Source organism: Ursus arctos, unplaced genomic scaffold (assembly GCF_023065955.2).
Source record: "Ursus arctos isolate Adak ecotype North America unplaced genomic scaffold, UrsArc2.0 scaffold_5, whole genome shotgun sequence".
Taxonomy (NCBI): domain Eukaryota; kingdom Metazoa; phylum Chordata; class Mammalia; order Carnivora; family Ursidae; genus Ursus; species Ursus arctos.
Window position 1 is genome coordinate 72,505,681 of NW_026623067.1, and position 13,309 is coordinate 72,518,989.

General features: G+C 43.1%; 1 long non-coding RNA gene across 1 annotated transcript in view; it reads left to right on the top strand.

Moving 5' to 3' along the window:
• The first annotated feature begins 625 nt into the window (after positions 1–625).
• LOC123001030 (uncharacterized) overlaps positions 626–13,309 on the top strand; it is a 47,878-nt gene continuing 35,194 nt past the window's right edge. Inside the window, exon 1 of the long non-coding RNA XR_007190530.2 lies at positions 626–1,160. This is a non-coding gene — a long non-coding RNA (uncharacterized LOC123001030). The remainder of the gene's footprint in view (positions 1,161–13,309) is intronic.

Consider the following 13,309-nt stretch of genomic DNA (forward strand, 5'->3'; position numbering starts at 1 on the left):
TATCTCTGTCAAATAAATAAATAAAATCTTAAAAAAAAAAAAAGGCTCTGTAGCTAATTCTGATGCAAAGTCAGGTTTAGGAAACAACAGGTGTGAAATAAAATTTACTCTATAGGTACTACGTTTTATTTTATAGCCGGATGTCTAATTAAAAAGAAAAAGAAAATGTCTGTATTAATATACAGTTAGGCAAGACGTGTTTTGCGATATACAGCTAGCCAGTTTTAGAAATTGGGTTGCCTGGTATCAGAAATTCAAAGTCAAGTTTAGAACAAGGTGTTCTCCATCGTGAGGATGTTCCCTAGCATCTTGACAGAATGATGTCTCACACTGTCATCCTCTGGCTAGTAGTTTTCGAACTTAAGTGTACCTAGGCATCTCTGATGGGCTGCTCATGACGATCGATTTCCAGGCCCTACCAGGAGACATTCTGCGTCTGAGGTTTGGAGCGGGGTCTGAGAACCTGCACTGTGGCCACATCCCCCACAGTCCCCCAGCCACTCTCCGTGCAGTGGTCCATGGGCTGCAGTTGGAGAAACCGTGCTGTCCTATTGCTCTCCGTGTGGAATCCTGGAGAGGGAGAAAGAAGTATGACTGATGAAGAATCTGCCTTTTAACAGTCTTCCAGAGGGTAGTGACAGACTGAAAATGAGCAGGGCATCTAGTCAGCAACCGAGATGGCAGATAATAACGTCTTTATGAAGCCTTCCCCGGTTTTTACAGTAAGTCACTCAAGCCCGCACATCATGCCAAGTTCCAACCTGATTTGCGTCACTGCACTTGTGGGTTTGTGCCAAGACTAGTTACCAAACATATTGAAAAGATAACCCAGGAAAATGTGGGATAAAAATAAGATGCAGGCCTAGGACGACAGAAGCAAACTGAGCCGAGGTCATCTGTAAGTCACCGTGGAAGGACGATGGTAGGGATTTGTTCCAACAAGCCTTTGATGAAAGAATTCGATTAGTGGGCCATTGAGCTCTCAAAGTCAGAGAAAACAAAGCCAGTCACTTCCCCGCTTTGGTCGGGATTCAAAGGCTGTAAAGTCGGCTGAAAGCGCCGGCCGGGTCTGGCGTGCAGGAAAGGGCTCGCGGAGCCGGCGGCGGCGAGGACGGGCGAGCGGGAGCCGGGGACGGGGAAATCCACTGGCAGCGAGCGCGGTGAGTCAGCGCTGAGTCACGCTGGGCGCTACGTGCCGGCCCGGGCGGCGCAGCCCCGGCCCGACCCGCGGCCGCTCCGTCAGCCGAGCCCGCGGCTTCCTGGAAGCCCCTGCCCGCGCCGGCAGCGGCGTCAGCTCCCCCGCCCCGCGGGGCCCCCGCCGTCGCACACTTGCCTGCGAGCACGGCCTCCTCGCCCCGGCCTGTGACATCCAGGATTCCGCGCAGGGGAGGGGGGAGTCACATGTGACAGTTGGTTACAGAGTTACGGCGGATGCTTCAATCCCATGTGTTTCCTCAAAACTGAGATTCCAGTTGCTCTGGCTTTTTTTTTTTTTTTTTTCGTGTTTGTTAGGCTTTTCTTTTTTCTTCTCTTCTCTTTTTTCTTTTTTCTTTCCTGGCAGGGGAGTGACATGCAGATCTTTTTATAGTTTCCAGCATTTTAAATGAAGCACAGGAAGAATAGATTAATAAAACATGTGTTGAAAACTATGCATCAAATCGTCACACTGCTTTGGGGCCTAAAATTATTATAATGTGGCTACGGTTGTAGCTTTGAATGCTGGGTAACACGGGGGTCGTATTAACTCTGTTTTGATTTGCCTGCTGTCAGTAATAATACAAAACAAGCCTCCAGATTTTTGCTGTTGTGTCCAGTCACCTTTTCTAATAAGTATTCTAAAGACTGGAAACGTGTTTGATCATCATGTGGTGTGCGTTACCAAGGAACAGGGGAGCCGTGTCTTTATGGGCCTTGTACCTTAACGGATACACAGTTGTCCTGAGGTACAAAGGATACTTTGTTGGTCTTACAAAATATTAACGGTAATGATTACATCTTTGCTGAAAGGCGATAGCAGGTAGTATGTCCTGAAGTGCAGCTAGTTAGTGAGATAGTCCTGGCGTGGGTGGGGTAATTCTGATTTTGAGGCTGACTTTCAAGACTGAGTCAGACGGGGTCTTTAGAAGTTGTCGTGCCAGCTGTTGCCAGTTGTTCTAGCCTCTTAATCCCCGTGTGTGTGTGTGTGTGTGTGTGTGTGTGTGTGTGTGTGTGAGATGATGCAAGACATTCGAGAGTTCTTGCATTTTGACAGCTTTTCTTGCAGGGGAGGAGACTGAAGTAATTAGAGGTTGCACTGACCCACCAAGGTTCCAGAGAAGCATGGCTGCCTAGTTTTTTATAAGAAAGGAAAAGCTACCAATCAAATAAAATAAGGAAACATCAAAATAGATGCTGAGAGGCCAGAAAAGCAAAATAAGTTATAAAGACCAGAAATGGAATCTAATAGACTCGAACTGTTGAGAACCAGAAACATACCTATGTGCAAGCCTTTAAAAAAAGGACATTTCAAATTATTCCTGTATAAAATATTTAAAAGTTTAACTAAGTGTATACATCATTTGATGTTAAAAAAATGTGCTTGGTTCTGATTTGCTTTATTAGCTGATCCATATTGATGCTGTTTTGGCACTTAACAGGTTCAAAGTTGAGTTTGAAACCCAAGTTCACTTTACAGAAGTGTGAACTTGGGCTAGTTTCTTAGCTTCACTAGGCCTCAGTTTCCTCCTCTGTGAAAAGGAGGTTGTAATTATTATTTCATGGGTTTGCAGGCAGGATTAGAGGAGATGATGCCTATAAAAGGATTAGCATAATGCCAGGCACATTTGAAAAAATCCCTTATAAATGAAATCTTATATCCTGTTGTCACTGTTCTTGAACTTGATTGATTAGGTCACAAGGATATAGTATTTTGTCCAGATCATAGCACTAATAAAAGCTTTGGGAATATTTATTATAAACACATTGGTTCAGTGATCTTGGGCAAGATCCTTAGGTAAGATTGTAAAACTTCTGGGCAAGTATTTAATGGCCTTTGATTATCACAGGAAAGCTGGAGGAGAAATAAGGGAAGTTGAAATCAACTGGAATCAATCAATCAAGGAATTCCTTGATTCACCAGTTGACCAGATAAGTGGTAAGTGATGTAAAATAGCCAGACAAGAGCCCTTTTCTTCTGTCCTCAGAGTTACTTGACAAGAGGATAGCAATCACTAGACAGAATATAATATTTGTCCTTTAAATTATAGAGCAGTTCCCTTGCCATGTAGTAATTCGTTAGGTTTTGGAGACAGACATTTGTTTCTTTCCAGATGTAAGGCCAATGAGCTTAGCTACTGATGGAGGTTAGTGACCAGTCTCCCATCAGCCTCTCCAAGCAGCTTTGAATCCCCTACTCATAAGAGGTAACAGTCATTCTCTTGCAGTAATGAATATTTCTTTTAGAATTACCCCCAGATACAGCCACTGCTTGGTAAATACCTGCGATCTCCTATTTACAGAATTGAGGGTAAATGCCATCACTAAAGCAGCTGCCTTCTGTGGGACTTATTTGCTATAATGGCTTTCCATTTATTTCCTTTTATAAATCCGTTCACTAATCTCTGAAATTTTCAGTTCTAGATTCTGGAGACTGAAAAATGAACAAGGCAGACAAGGCCTGATCATAGAGGTTATGTTCTGGTAGGGAAAATAAACGTTTAAAAAGTTAAGCAATGAACAGATATCACTAAGTATCAACAATTCTAAAGAAATTGATAAGTGCTAGAAAGGAAAATTCATAGGTGCAATCTTAGAGAATAGCAGAGGGAATTTGTTTACACGGTTAGATCAAAGAAAGCCTCTCCTGAGTAGGTAACATAGAAGCTGAAGTTTGAAAGGTAAGCAGGTTGGGGGAGTAATGTGTCAAGCAGAGGGCACAGCAAGCACAGAGTCCTTGAGTTGAGAAGCACCTTGGCTGGTTCAAAGAACAGCAGGCGAGGGAGGGGATGGGTACTGTGATTCGAGTCTGAGGGGTAAGGAAGCCACATCCTGCAGGGAGCCTTGAAGGTGGTAACAAACAGTTTGGATTATATGCTTAGTAAAATTGGCAGTCATTGAAAGGTTTTCGGGAGGGGCTTCCATGATAAGATCTGCATTGCTAGAAGATTGCTGTGTGGGGAATGCGTGGCAGGAATGGGGGTGTCTGTCACACAGGTACAGCGATTGGTAATAAAGGTTGGTATTGGGATGGGTAACTGGCAGTGGAAAGAAAGAGAAGGGGAGGAATCTGAGAAATATGCTGGAGGTAGAAGAGCCAGAATGACCTGATAGATTGGAGCGAGAGTCAGGAGCCAGTGAGCTCAAAAATAACCTCTACTTTCCTGGGTGTTGAACTTCGGGGAATCACAAGTACTTGGTGCTTTCCTGGCCAATATTTAAAGTCAGGAGTTCAGACTCATGTGTGAACATATTCACACGCACACACACACACACACACACACGTGAAAACACCCACTGCCACTTGTGAAAATAGAACATGCTGAGAGGACTAATGTCAATATAAGAAATGATTGATTGCTTTTCATCCAATGCCCCACACTTAACGGTGCTCTTTTCTACCTCTGTACTTTTACATGGGCTGTTGCAAGGACCATAATGTCCTTCCCTCTCCTCTCTGTGTATTCCAATCCAGTTTAATCTTAATATACAGGAGAAGTCCCATTTTCTCTGTGAAGCCACCATTGATACCCAGGTCAAGTGAAGCTCACTGTCTGTAGGACCTTGTAACATACATTCACGGTCCATGGCTAATTCTTAGAACACTTCAGCTTTGGCCATGTCATGTGGCTATGCTAATAGTTTACTTGTCTCATAAATGTCTCTCCAACTCAACTGTAAACCCTTTTGAGACCAGGGACAGATTCTCATGTGCCCATTATAACACCCACACTATCTGGCAGCATGCCCTGAACATAGAAGGGCTTCAGCAAACAGCAGTGTAATTACTGGCGTTTTTACGTGGACAGGAACTTGATCACCTAGTTTAATAGTCCATATATTTAGTAAATAGGAGATTAGGTCACAGAGAGATAGTGCTCTGACCAGATCACAGAACTCATAAAAGCTTTGGGACCATGCATCACATGCATGTGGGTTCAGTGACCTTGGGCAAGATCCTTAATGTCTGGGCCTCCATTTCTCATGTAAAAAATGAAGAGATTTATGCCTTGTGATCCAAAAGTTCTTTCAGGATTTCTTTTTTAAAACCAGAGCTACTGAATGTTGTTAAGAATCAGATACTGAACTAAGTAAGCACCGTTGATATCCTTTTATTTAATTTTTGTAACAACAACTTCTTGAGGTAAGGTAATGTTATTCCTCTTTTCATAGATAAGGAAACTAAGATACAAGAAGTTTAACTTGCCCAAGGGTACTCAACTAACAAGCAGCAGAATAGAATTGGATTGGAATGTGGGCCTGTCCTCCTGCAAAGCCTGAGATCTTAATCGCATCGCTATTCTGCCTCATTTCTACACCCTTCATTTGTACAGAGAGCCCGTGAATGAGAAAAATTAGATATTTTACCCAGAGCTTGGTATCTAGGAGTTGGTAGAGGTAGGTCTAGATTCCAACACCAGCTCTCTTTTCCTTATGATATGCTGAAGGTGTGTATTTTATCAAACAATATTCAGGATGGGGTTGTTCTGGCCTATTTCGAAGAGTATACTGGTACTGGAAAGAATTCAGTAATGCATATAGTCAGTTGTGTTTGCTGAATAAAGAAATGAGTTTATCTTCTTGTTGAGAAAGATTTTGCAAAGTACGTCAGTGCTTCGTTGGTTTTAAGCGGAAGTCAGTGAAAAGGCAGGTACCAACAAATACGGAATCATTATGCTGTACACCCGAAACTAATATAACACTGTGTGTCAGCTGTCTCTAAAACAACAACAGCAACAACATACACACCACAAATGGCTTCCTTATTTTACTATGCTAACAGCAAAAGATTACCCTTGAATGTGGGGATAGAGAGGAGAACAGTTCCTAATAGATAGTTCTCTGATTTAGAGATCTGTGGTAGTCCACAGAGTAACAGACTTCGAAAAATTTTTCCTTTTAAAAAAAATATGCATCTTTAAAAGTTGAATACAGAAAGATTACACCTATTAAGCGTGTGAAAACCTCATTGTGTTTAGCAATGTAATGATACAAGGCTTCATGAAAGCTTTATGTATTACTCAATGGTTATTACAAACTTTCTAGCTATGATGCTCCAAAACGTCCACATATATTGGTCTTGCGTACCTAGGAGAAACAATGAACACCGTGGGGCCAGTTGTGGCGCATAATACCAACGGCTGGGAGACTTCTAGATGGGAGAGGTTACTTCTGAGAGTAGTATTGCCCCTCTCTCTGCTACAAACTCTTTTTCTCCTTGACAGTTAATACTTAACACGGTGTGACTACTATTCTCATCCTTTAGAAATTACCCCGTTCTTGGCTACTGTTGACAACTTGTTACCTGCTTACCACTTTGTTGATGGAAGGGGGAAAAATAGCTTTTTCTTCTACACTTCTAAGTTCTTGGCTGGGGTCCCTGTAACAAAAGAGTGATGAAGGAGAGAAAATCATACTCATTTATTTATTACAAGTTTCATGTGACTTGGGAGCCTTTATAAGGAAATGAAGACCTGAAGACATTAGAGCTGGGTGATTTTAGGTTAGGTTTGACAAAGGGTGGCAGGAAGGTCATGGGAAAATGAGATAGGACAAAAAAGGGCATGAGCTTTGTGTGGTGAGGTGGGGGAAACAGCAAGACCTGTTTATTCGGATTCCTCTCAGCGTCTTGGAGATAAGGATGCGTCTTTCCTCTGGGAACGAGGAGGTTCATCCCTCGCAGAAGGGTTTTATGACCTGCCTTAGGGGAAGGTCAGAGAGTCCTTCCTACATGTGCTGTTTCTGAAATTCAAGATGCCTCAGTGTCCTGTTTTGGGATAGTGTGTCCTGAACTCTGTCAGTATTCAAGACCAATAGCCTACCGTTTGGGAGATCACAATTAGTTTCACGATCAAATGGTTAAAAAAAAAAAAAAAAAAGTGGGGGAGGGCAAGTACCCAATAAAGATTCCAGTACATAATTGTGGAAATACAAGTGGGCACAGGAGGTGGCAGTTGTTAGAAAAATGAACCAGTCTTCGTAAACAGTTTACTGAGAAAAGTAGAAGAATATAAAGTATATTCCTTCTTAATCAGACTCACAAGATGGAAAAATGACACAGTTCACTTCATTTCTATTTCCAAAAAATAAACATGACACCCTGCCCTAACTCAAATTGTGGTTTGAATCATCCCAGAACCAACCGCATTTCTGCAGGCAAGGAGAATCTCTAAAGGCATAGCCAACAAAATACATAAGGGAATAGCCATGGACACCCACTTGAAGGATTTTGCAATGTACTTTAGGACACAAAGTCAGGAGAGGAATTCTGGGGTTCACTTTGACTATCCTTGACTGTACTCTGTCGCTCGAATAGGCCCCATGAAATGATACTGCTGGGTGTGCTGTGAGGCCACACGCGGACCCCACTCAGCCTTCTTAACTCCCGGGTCTGAAGTCGGTGAGGCCAGCATTAACACGATGAAGGCCTTCCCAAGAGTCCTCAGTGAGAAGGGAACAACACTGAAGGGCAGGGTCTACACAGAAGGATGATGATGGTGATGATCTCAACACCCGTCCCAAACCCAGGATATTCCTAGATCTACTCTGGGATTTTCCACAGCCAGACCAGAGCCAAAAGCTGGCCCTCGTCCCAGTAGACCAGGGCTTGCTTTGAAGTCCCCTGGCAATTCCATGGAACCCCAAGGAAACTTGAGGAATGGGCAAAAAACAGTCTTCGCTGCTGCTTCAAATGTCAGTGAGTTGCCTTTAGAGTTAAAAGTGACAATTTGCAACTTTGTATGTGTTTATTCCACAAGTGTACACATCGTATGTTTTTCTAAGTGTGACAGTGAATGAGTCACCAGCATGTCTAGTGGAGTTCTGAAGAATACAGGAACTTCTGGGTACTCTGATAATGTGTGCATATGCCCAGGGACATTTAATCTTATTAATAATTATAAGAAACCACAGTTCTGCTAATAAAGTACTTGCCAAATGTTGATGTACGTACAGTTTTTCCACAGTATAATTAGATGAACTAAAATGTGTGTGGGTGAGGGGAGGCCCAATAATTCAGCTGACATCTGGCCAACTTGGATTTGCCTGCTTTTATCTGGCCAAGCCTGTGCCTCTAAACTGCACGCTTGGTGGGATAGAGCCTCCTCTCTAGTGAAAAAGGGTTTGTTTCGGGATCTAGGAGAAAGCTCAGAGACCAAAGTGAATGAATGATAGGTCTGGATTAAAATCTAGAGGCCCACGGTGAAAATGCTGATACCCACTGTTTGTATTAATGTAGATAATGGTACAGTAAACATACTGATTCACCACATGAATAAAACCAGTGCTGGTTACTGATAATCACAACATTTGCATAGTACTTGGTTCTTCAGCGGTGCAGTCTTTAGCTTTAGATAATACCTCTTGGAGGCGAACTGGCACAGTATCATTATCCCCCTCTTCAAGATAAGTTAACTGAGTCAAGAGATTAGATGCGTTATTTGAGGCCACCCAGAAAACAAGCCAGGACTTTAGGATGCCTCTTCTGCCAAAGACAGCAAGGGCTGCTGGCCCCCATATGGCCGTGCTGTTTGCTTTACATGTGCTGCCTTATTACTGGGGACAGGGTTTTCTGCGGGCGCTGCACTTGATAGTTTTACTGGGTTAAGTTAGGATTGCCCGTTCACCGTTGAATAAGAAGTGTAGGATGCTTAGGCCAGAGGTGTGGTGAGGCATCTTGGATGCTTCGTCTAATGAAATCTCTCCGATCAGAAGGAAGCCCCAGTGACAGGGCTGAAGATAACTGCTACCACATCACATACGTTGAAATATAGTAAATACCTGGTTGCTATATAAGGGCCGTTGCATTACTAAAACCACTACAAGGCTGAATCTTCTAGAGAAGACTCCAGCTGCCATGCACAGGGTAGTGCTCTTTAGTGGGTGTCGGGCTGAGGCTCAAGGGTGCTGTGCCTCTGATGAGCCTGGAAAAGAGAAAACCAAACGTGAACCTTTGGACCACCATACTTCCACCAGAGTGAAGGGGGAGAGCGGTGGGGGGCTGGGAAATAGATGTTCCCTCTAAATCTAAAGTTTAGACTTCCGTCTTGGACCAAAAGGAATTTTGCCTCAGATTTCCCCAAATCTAGAGGCATATATCCCTCCCTGAGAACAAGGTAAAAATTAAATAAACTTAAATAAACATGTCAAAGGGAATGAACCTTAAATAGTGCCATTAAAGACCTGTGCACGAATGTCCCCGTAGCCTCTAAACATTTATAGTATTAGTAGCCGAATGTGCTATGCTTTGTATACAACAGGTAATTAAATCTTGCCAAGCAAAAGTTCAGACTTACAGTCAAAAAGAGCACATGTATAGCAATTATTATTGTTATCATGATCATGGTAAATAGCATTTATTTAGGGTTTACCATATGCCAGGTCTTAGGGTAGCCTTTGTGTCTCATTTAATCCTCACAACAAGCCTGCAAGACCCAATTTTTCCTAGTTTACTGAAGCAAAATCTTGGATCAAGAAATCTGTTCAAAGTCATCCAGCTGTTAAGTGGAAAAGACAAGATTCAAGCTGAGTCTGTTTGCCTCCAGGGTCTATGATATAAAAAAAGACAGACACAAATACTTGTTTAGTCGTGCTGTATGCCCGTGTGTATAGCTAGTGGGCTTGAAAATTCCGGACACGGACTCAGATATGCCTGTATGTAGCTTTGTTTCTCTGTCTCTGATCTTTGCCTGGCTCAAGGGCCCTGTTTCCACTGCCCATGAAAAACTGCCTTTTGCTAATTCAAAACTCATTTTATTTGATGTTTTAGTAATTCTTACTTAACACAGGATTGCTCTTCCTCTGTCTTCTCCCCTCCTCTCTTTTAGTGATGAGATAGCCAAGGGTGAGGAAGAGCGGGGCCTGTGTATCACCCTGACATCAGGTGGGAGTGGGACACTGGGTCTTCTGTCCTCCTCCGTCTTTGTTGGCCTTGAAGTAGAATCCAGTCTGCTGGCCTCTGCTGCTGGCGCTCATAGTTCATAATCTGTAGATGTTACGCTCAGATGTTCTTTGTCTTCCTCATCCCACCCCAGGCTCCTTTGGACCCCCTGACTCTTCTCAGCTACTCCAGTGCTCCTCTTGAGAACTGTGGGATCAGAACAGTGGGCACCCTCCTTCCCTCCATGGTGGGGGGGAGGGGGAGGCTCCCCTCAGGTCCACGCACCCAGCTCCTCCTCGGTCTGCTGTGCTGGATGTGACCTTTGAAAGGCTTAGTGTCTCCTCAGGCTATCCTCTGAGAGTAGAGGCAGAACTCCCCACAGTCTCCATCTCCAGTCCTCCTAAATTTTATGGGCTTTCTTTTATTCTCACTCAGGGACAGCACATATGCCCTGACCAGGTCTACCTTTGAATCTGTCCCTTCTTCAAGCTGGAGAAACACTAGCCATTTTACCCACTCTGTGGCTTAAAATAGAAACTCTCTGGTACTCTGGTTCCTTCAGACTCTAAGTCTTAAGATGTTTAAAATGTCCTTTCTTTTCTTGTAGTATTGGCTTTCAAGACAGTTCTGTCTACTTTAGCCTTCTGAAAAGTTACTGAGTACTTCAATTTACTTCTTTAGTCTGTATCCTTCCTACTTAGAGGCATTCCCTGCCTCTAACCTACAGGTTGATGTGGGCAAACGAGAAATGGGAGAAAGAAAAACATCAGTCATTATCTTAAAATAGTATTTCGGTACAAAGAGAGAGGAATATGAACTGTAAGTCTTTGTAATTGTCTTCTACGAAAGTGGTGTCTTAACTTTCCCTATAAATAGGTGTCTTTTAGTCACTTGTCAACACTCTTCATCATATATTACCTGATAATGAAGTGGAACTATCACGTAAGGGGATGCTACACTTTTAGGATTTGCTGTTACACTTTTCTTAACAGAGAAGCAATTAAGATGTGTGAAAAGCACTGTATTTTCTGTGTATGTGAACAACTGATCAGACTACCATTTTGCACATATATCATAGTTGTTTTTTGTGCTAAAAGCAGTGCAGAAGTGAACCACAAAATTTTAGCCACTGGCAAGTTTCATACCAATTTCATTGCATTCACATCACTGACATTTTCAGCTAAATCATGTGTCACAAACTCATTCACATTTCCTACTAGCTGGTTAAAATCAGTCTGATCCTGGACTCTGTTAGGCTCTGAAACACAAGTACCTGAGTCTTGGCTGCATGACTTGTATCTGAAAACCAGATGTTGTGTGCGTCGGTGGCCAAAGCCTCTGCAGCATGGCCGAGGTCCTGGATGCCACACCAGAAAGGTCTCTCCCGTCGTGAGATCACACAGTCAGCTCACGGAGTGAGGCTGGGAGGGAGGAGAGAAAGGCACGTTCATTTACACCCCCTCCAACTGCCATCTACACACACTTTTTTAATGAATAAAGAGAACATAGACCATTTTTGTAAAAACCAAACCAAACCAAAAAAAAGTACAAACTCTTGGAAACACATACATACATGTTTGCATGTGTTTAGAGAAAGGTCCACCAAAGCACATCGAATTGTTACCAGGAATTACCTTCAGAGAGTGGGGTTAGCGGAGGGTAATGAGGTGGAATTCTACTTTCAGTTTATACAACTCTGTCCTGTCTTGATTTTTTTCCCCTTAAGTATCGTCTGCATTGTAATTTTAAAAACATGGTTTGCATGAAGGGAAACCTCAAAGCTAGCCTTCTAAGGAGACAGGTTCTGTCAGAAGCACAGGTCTTGAAGGTGCTCTTCCTTCTGCTTTGGAAAACGCTGTTGGAGAAGCGTTTGGTTATGCAAAAGGAGCAAGGGAGAAACATGAGCTCTTTACTCTTAAGAAAAATGAAACAAAGCATAAAGGAGAAAGGATCCAGTGCACTGTGAAGAAGGAGGTCTGCAGTCTACAGGCCACTCTCAAATCCGTGCCTACCCCAGTGGAGATAATAGTCTCGGAACGGAAGTCACATCTTGATTCTGCCCCAACAGCGTCTCTGCCCAGGCGCCCAGAAATCCAGGATATTAATGAAGGGAAGGATGTGCGGCCAGCCCTGCTCTACAGCTGGGACCCAGCCCTGGCACCCCTCCTGCTGCCATGTGCCACTCCTGGAATGCTGGGCCACTACACCCTCAAACTAACTTCTGGCTGAACTGGGGGTGTCCTGGTTCCAGCCGAGAAGAGGCTTCAGTCCCAGTTTTCACACTTGAACTTTTGGTTCAGGAGCAAAAGCCAAAAAATGCAACCTACCCTGAGCAACAGCCAGGGTGTTGATCCTGCCAGGCAATTCCTGGCTCAGTGGACCACCACCTCCTACTTTTTGGACCAAGAGGATACACCAGAGACCAACCTCCCATGATTCAGGCCTTGCTGACAAATCACTGATCCAGCCAGCTTTCTTCCTTTGCTTGAGTTACTACCTGGTAATGAATTGCACACTTTGCAAATGTTAATACTCTTACACTAACAAGATATGGGAGAAATACACGCAGGATTTATTTAAAAATGATGGCCCTGGGAATTAGACTTTTAAGGGGGGTGGGGTGGGATTTTATTTTTAGTACCATTTCTGCTCTAACAAGCTTCAAACTTTATATAATAACTTGCCACTGACATGTGATTCATTGTATCATCATCACAATTGTAGTGTGGTGTGTGTTTTTTCTAAACAGAGGTGTTAAATGCATAAGACTTAAAATGCTGTGAGAAGGCCACAGCTGTATGGGAGAATAATTCTTAAGCTGTATGCGAGAATAATTCTTAATCTATATGGAAAAGTTGACTAGGACTTGAATGAAATAAACATGTCTGTGGAACCTATGAATACAATGTGGTATAGTAAAGGTGAGAAAAATCTGAGAATATTGGAAGAATACATAGTGAGAGACTCTACAATTATGATAGTGAAGATTGTCTCAGGCTCCTGGATCTGGCAACAAAACAATTTGCATTTTATTGCCATATAATCTGTTCATGCCACTATATTTAATTGCCAAATTTCCTTTAAAAAATAAACTCATGTCGAGGCACTGGCTGGCTCAGTCGGAAGAGTGCGTGACTCTTGATCTCGCGGTCGTGGGTACGAGCCCCATGTTGGGTGTAGAGATTACAAAAATAAATAAACAGACAAACGTATGTCTTCATTTGCTTTTCTCCTTTT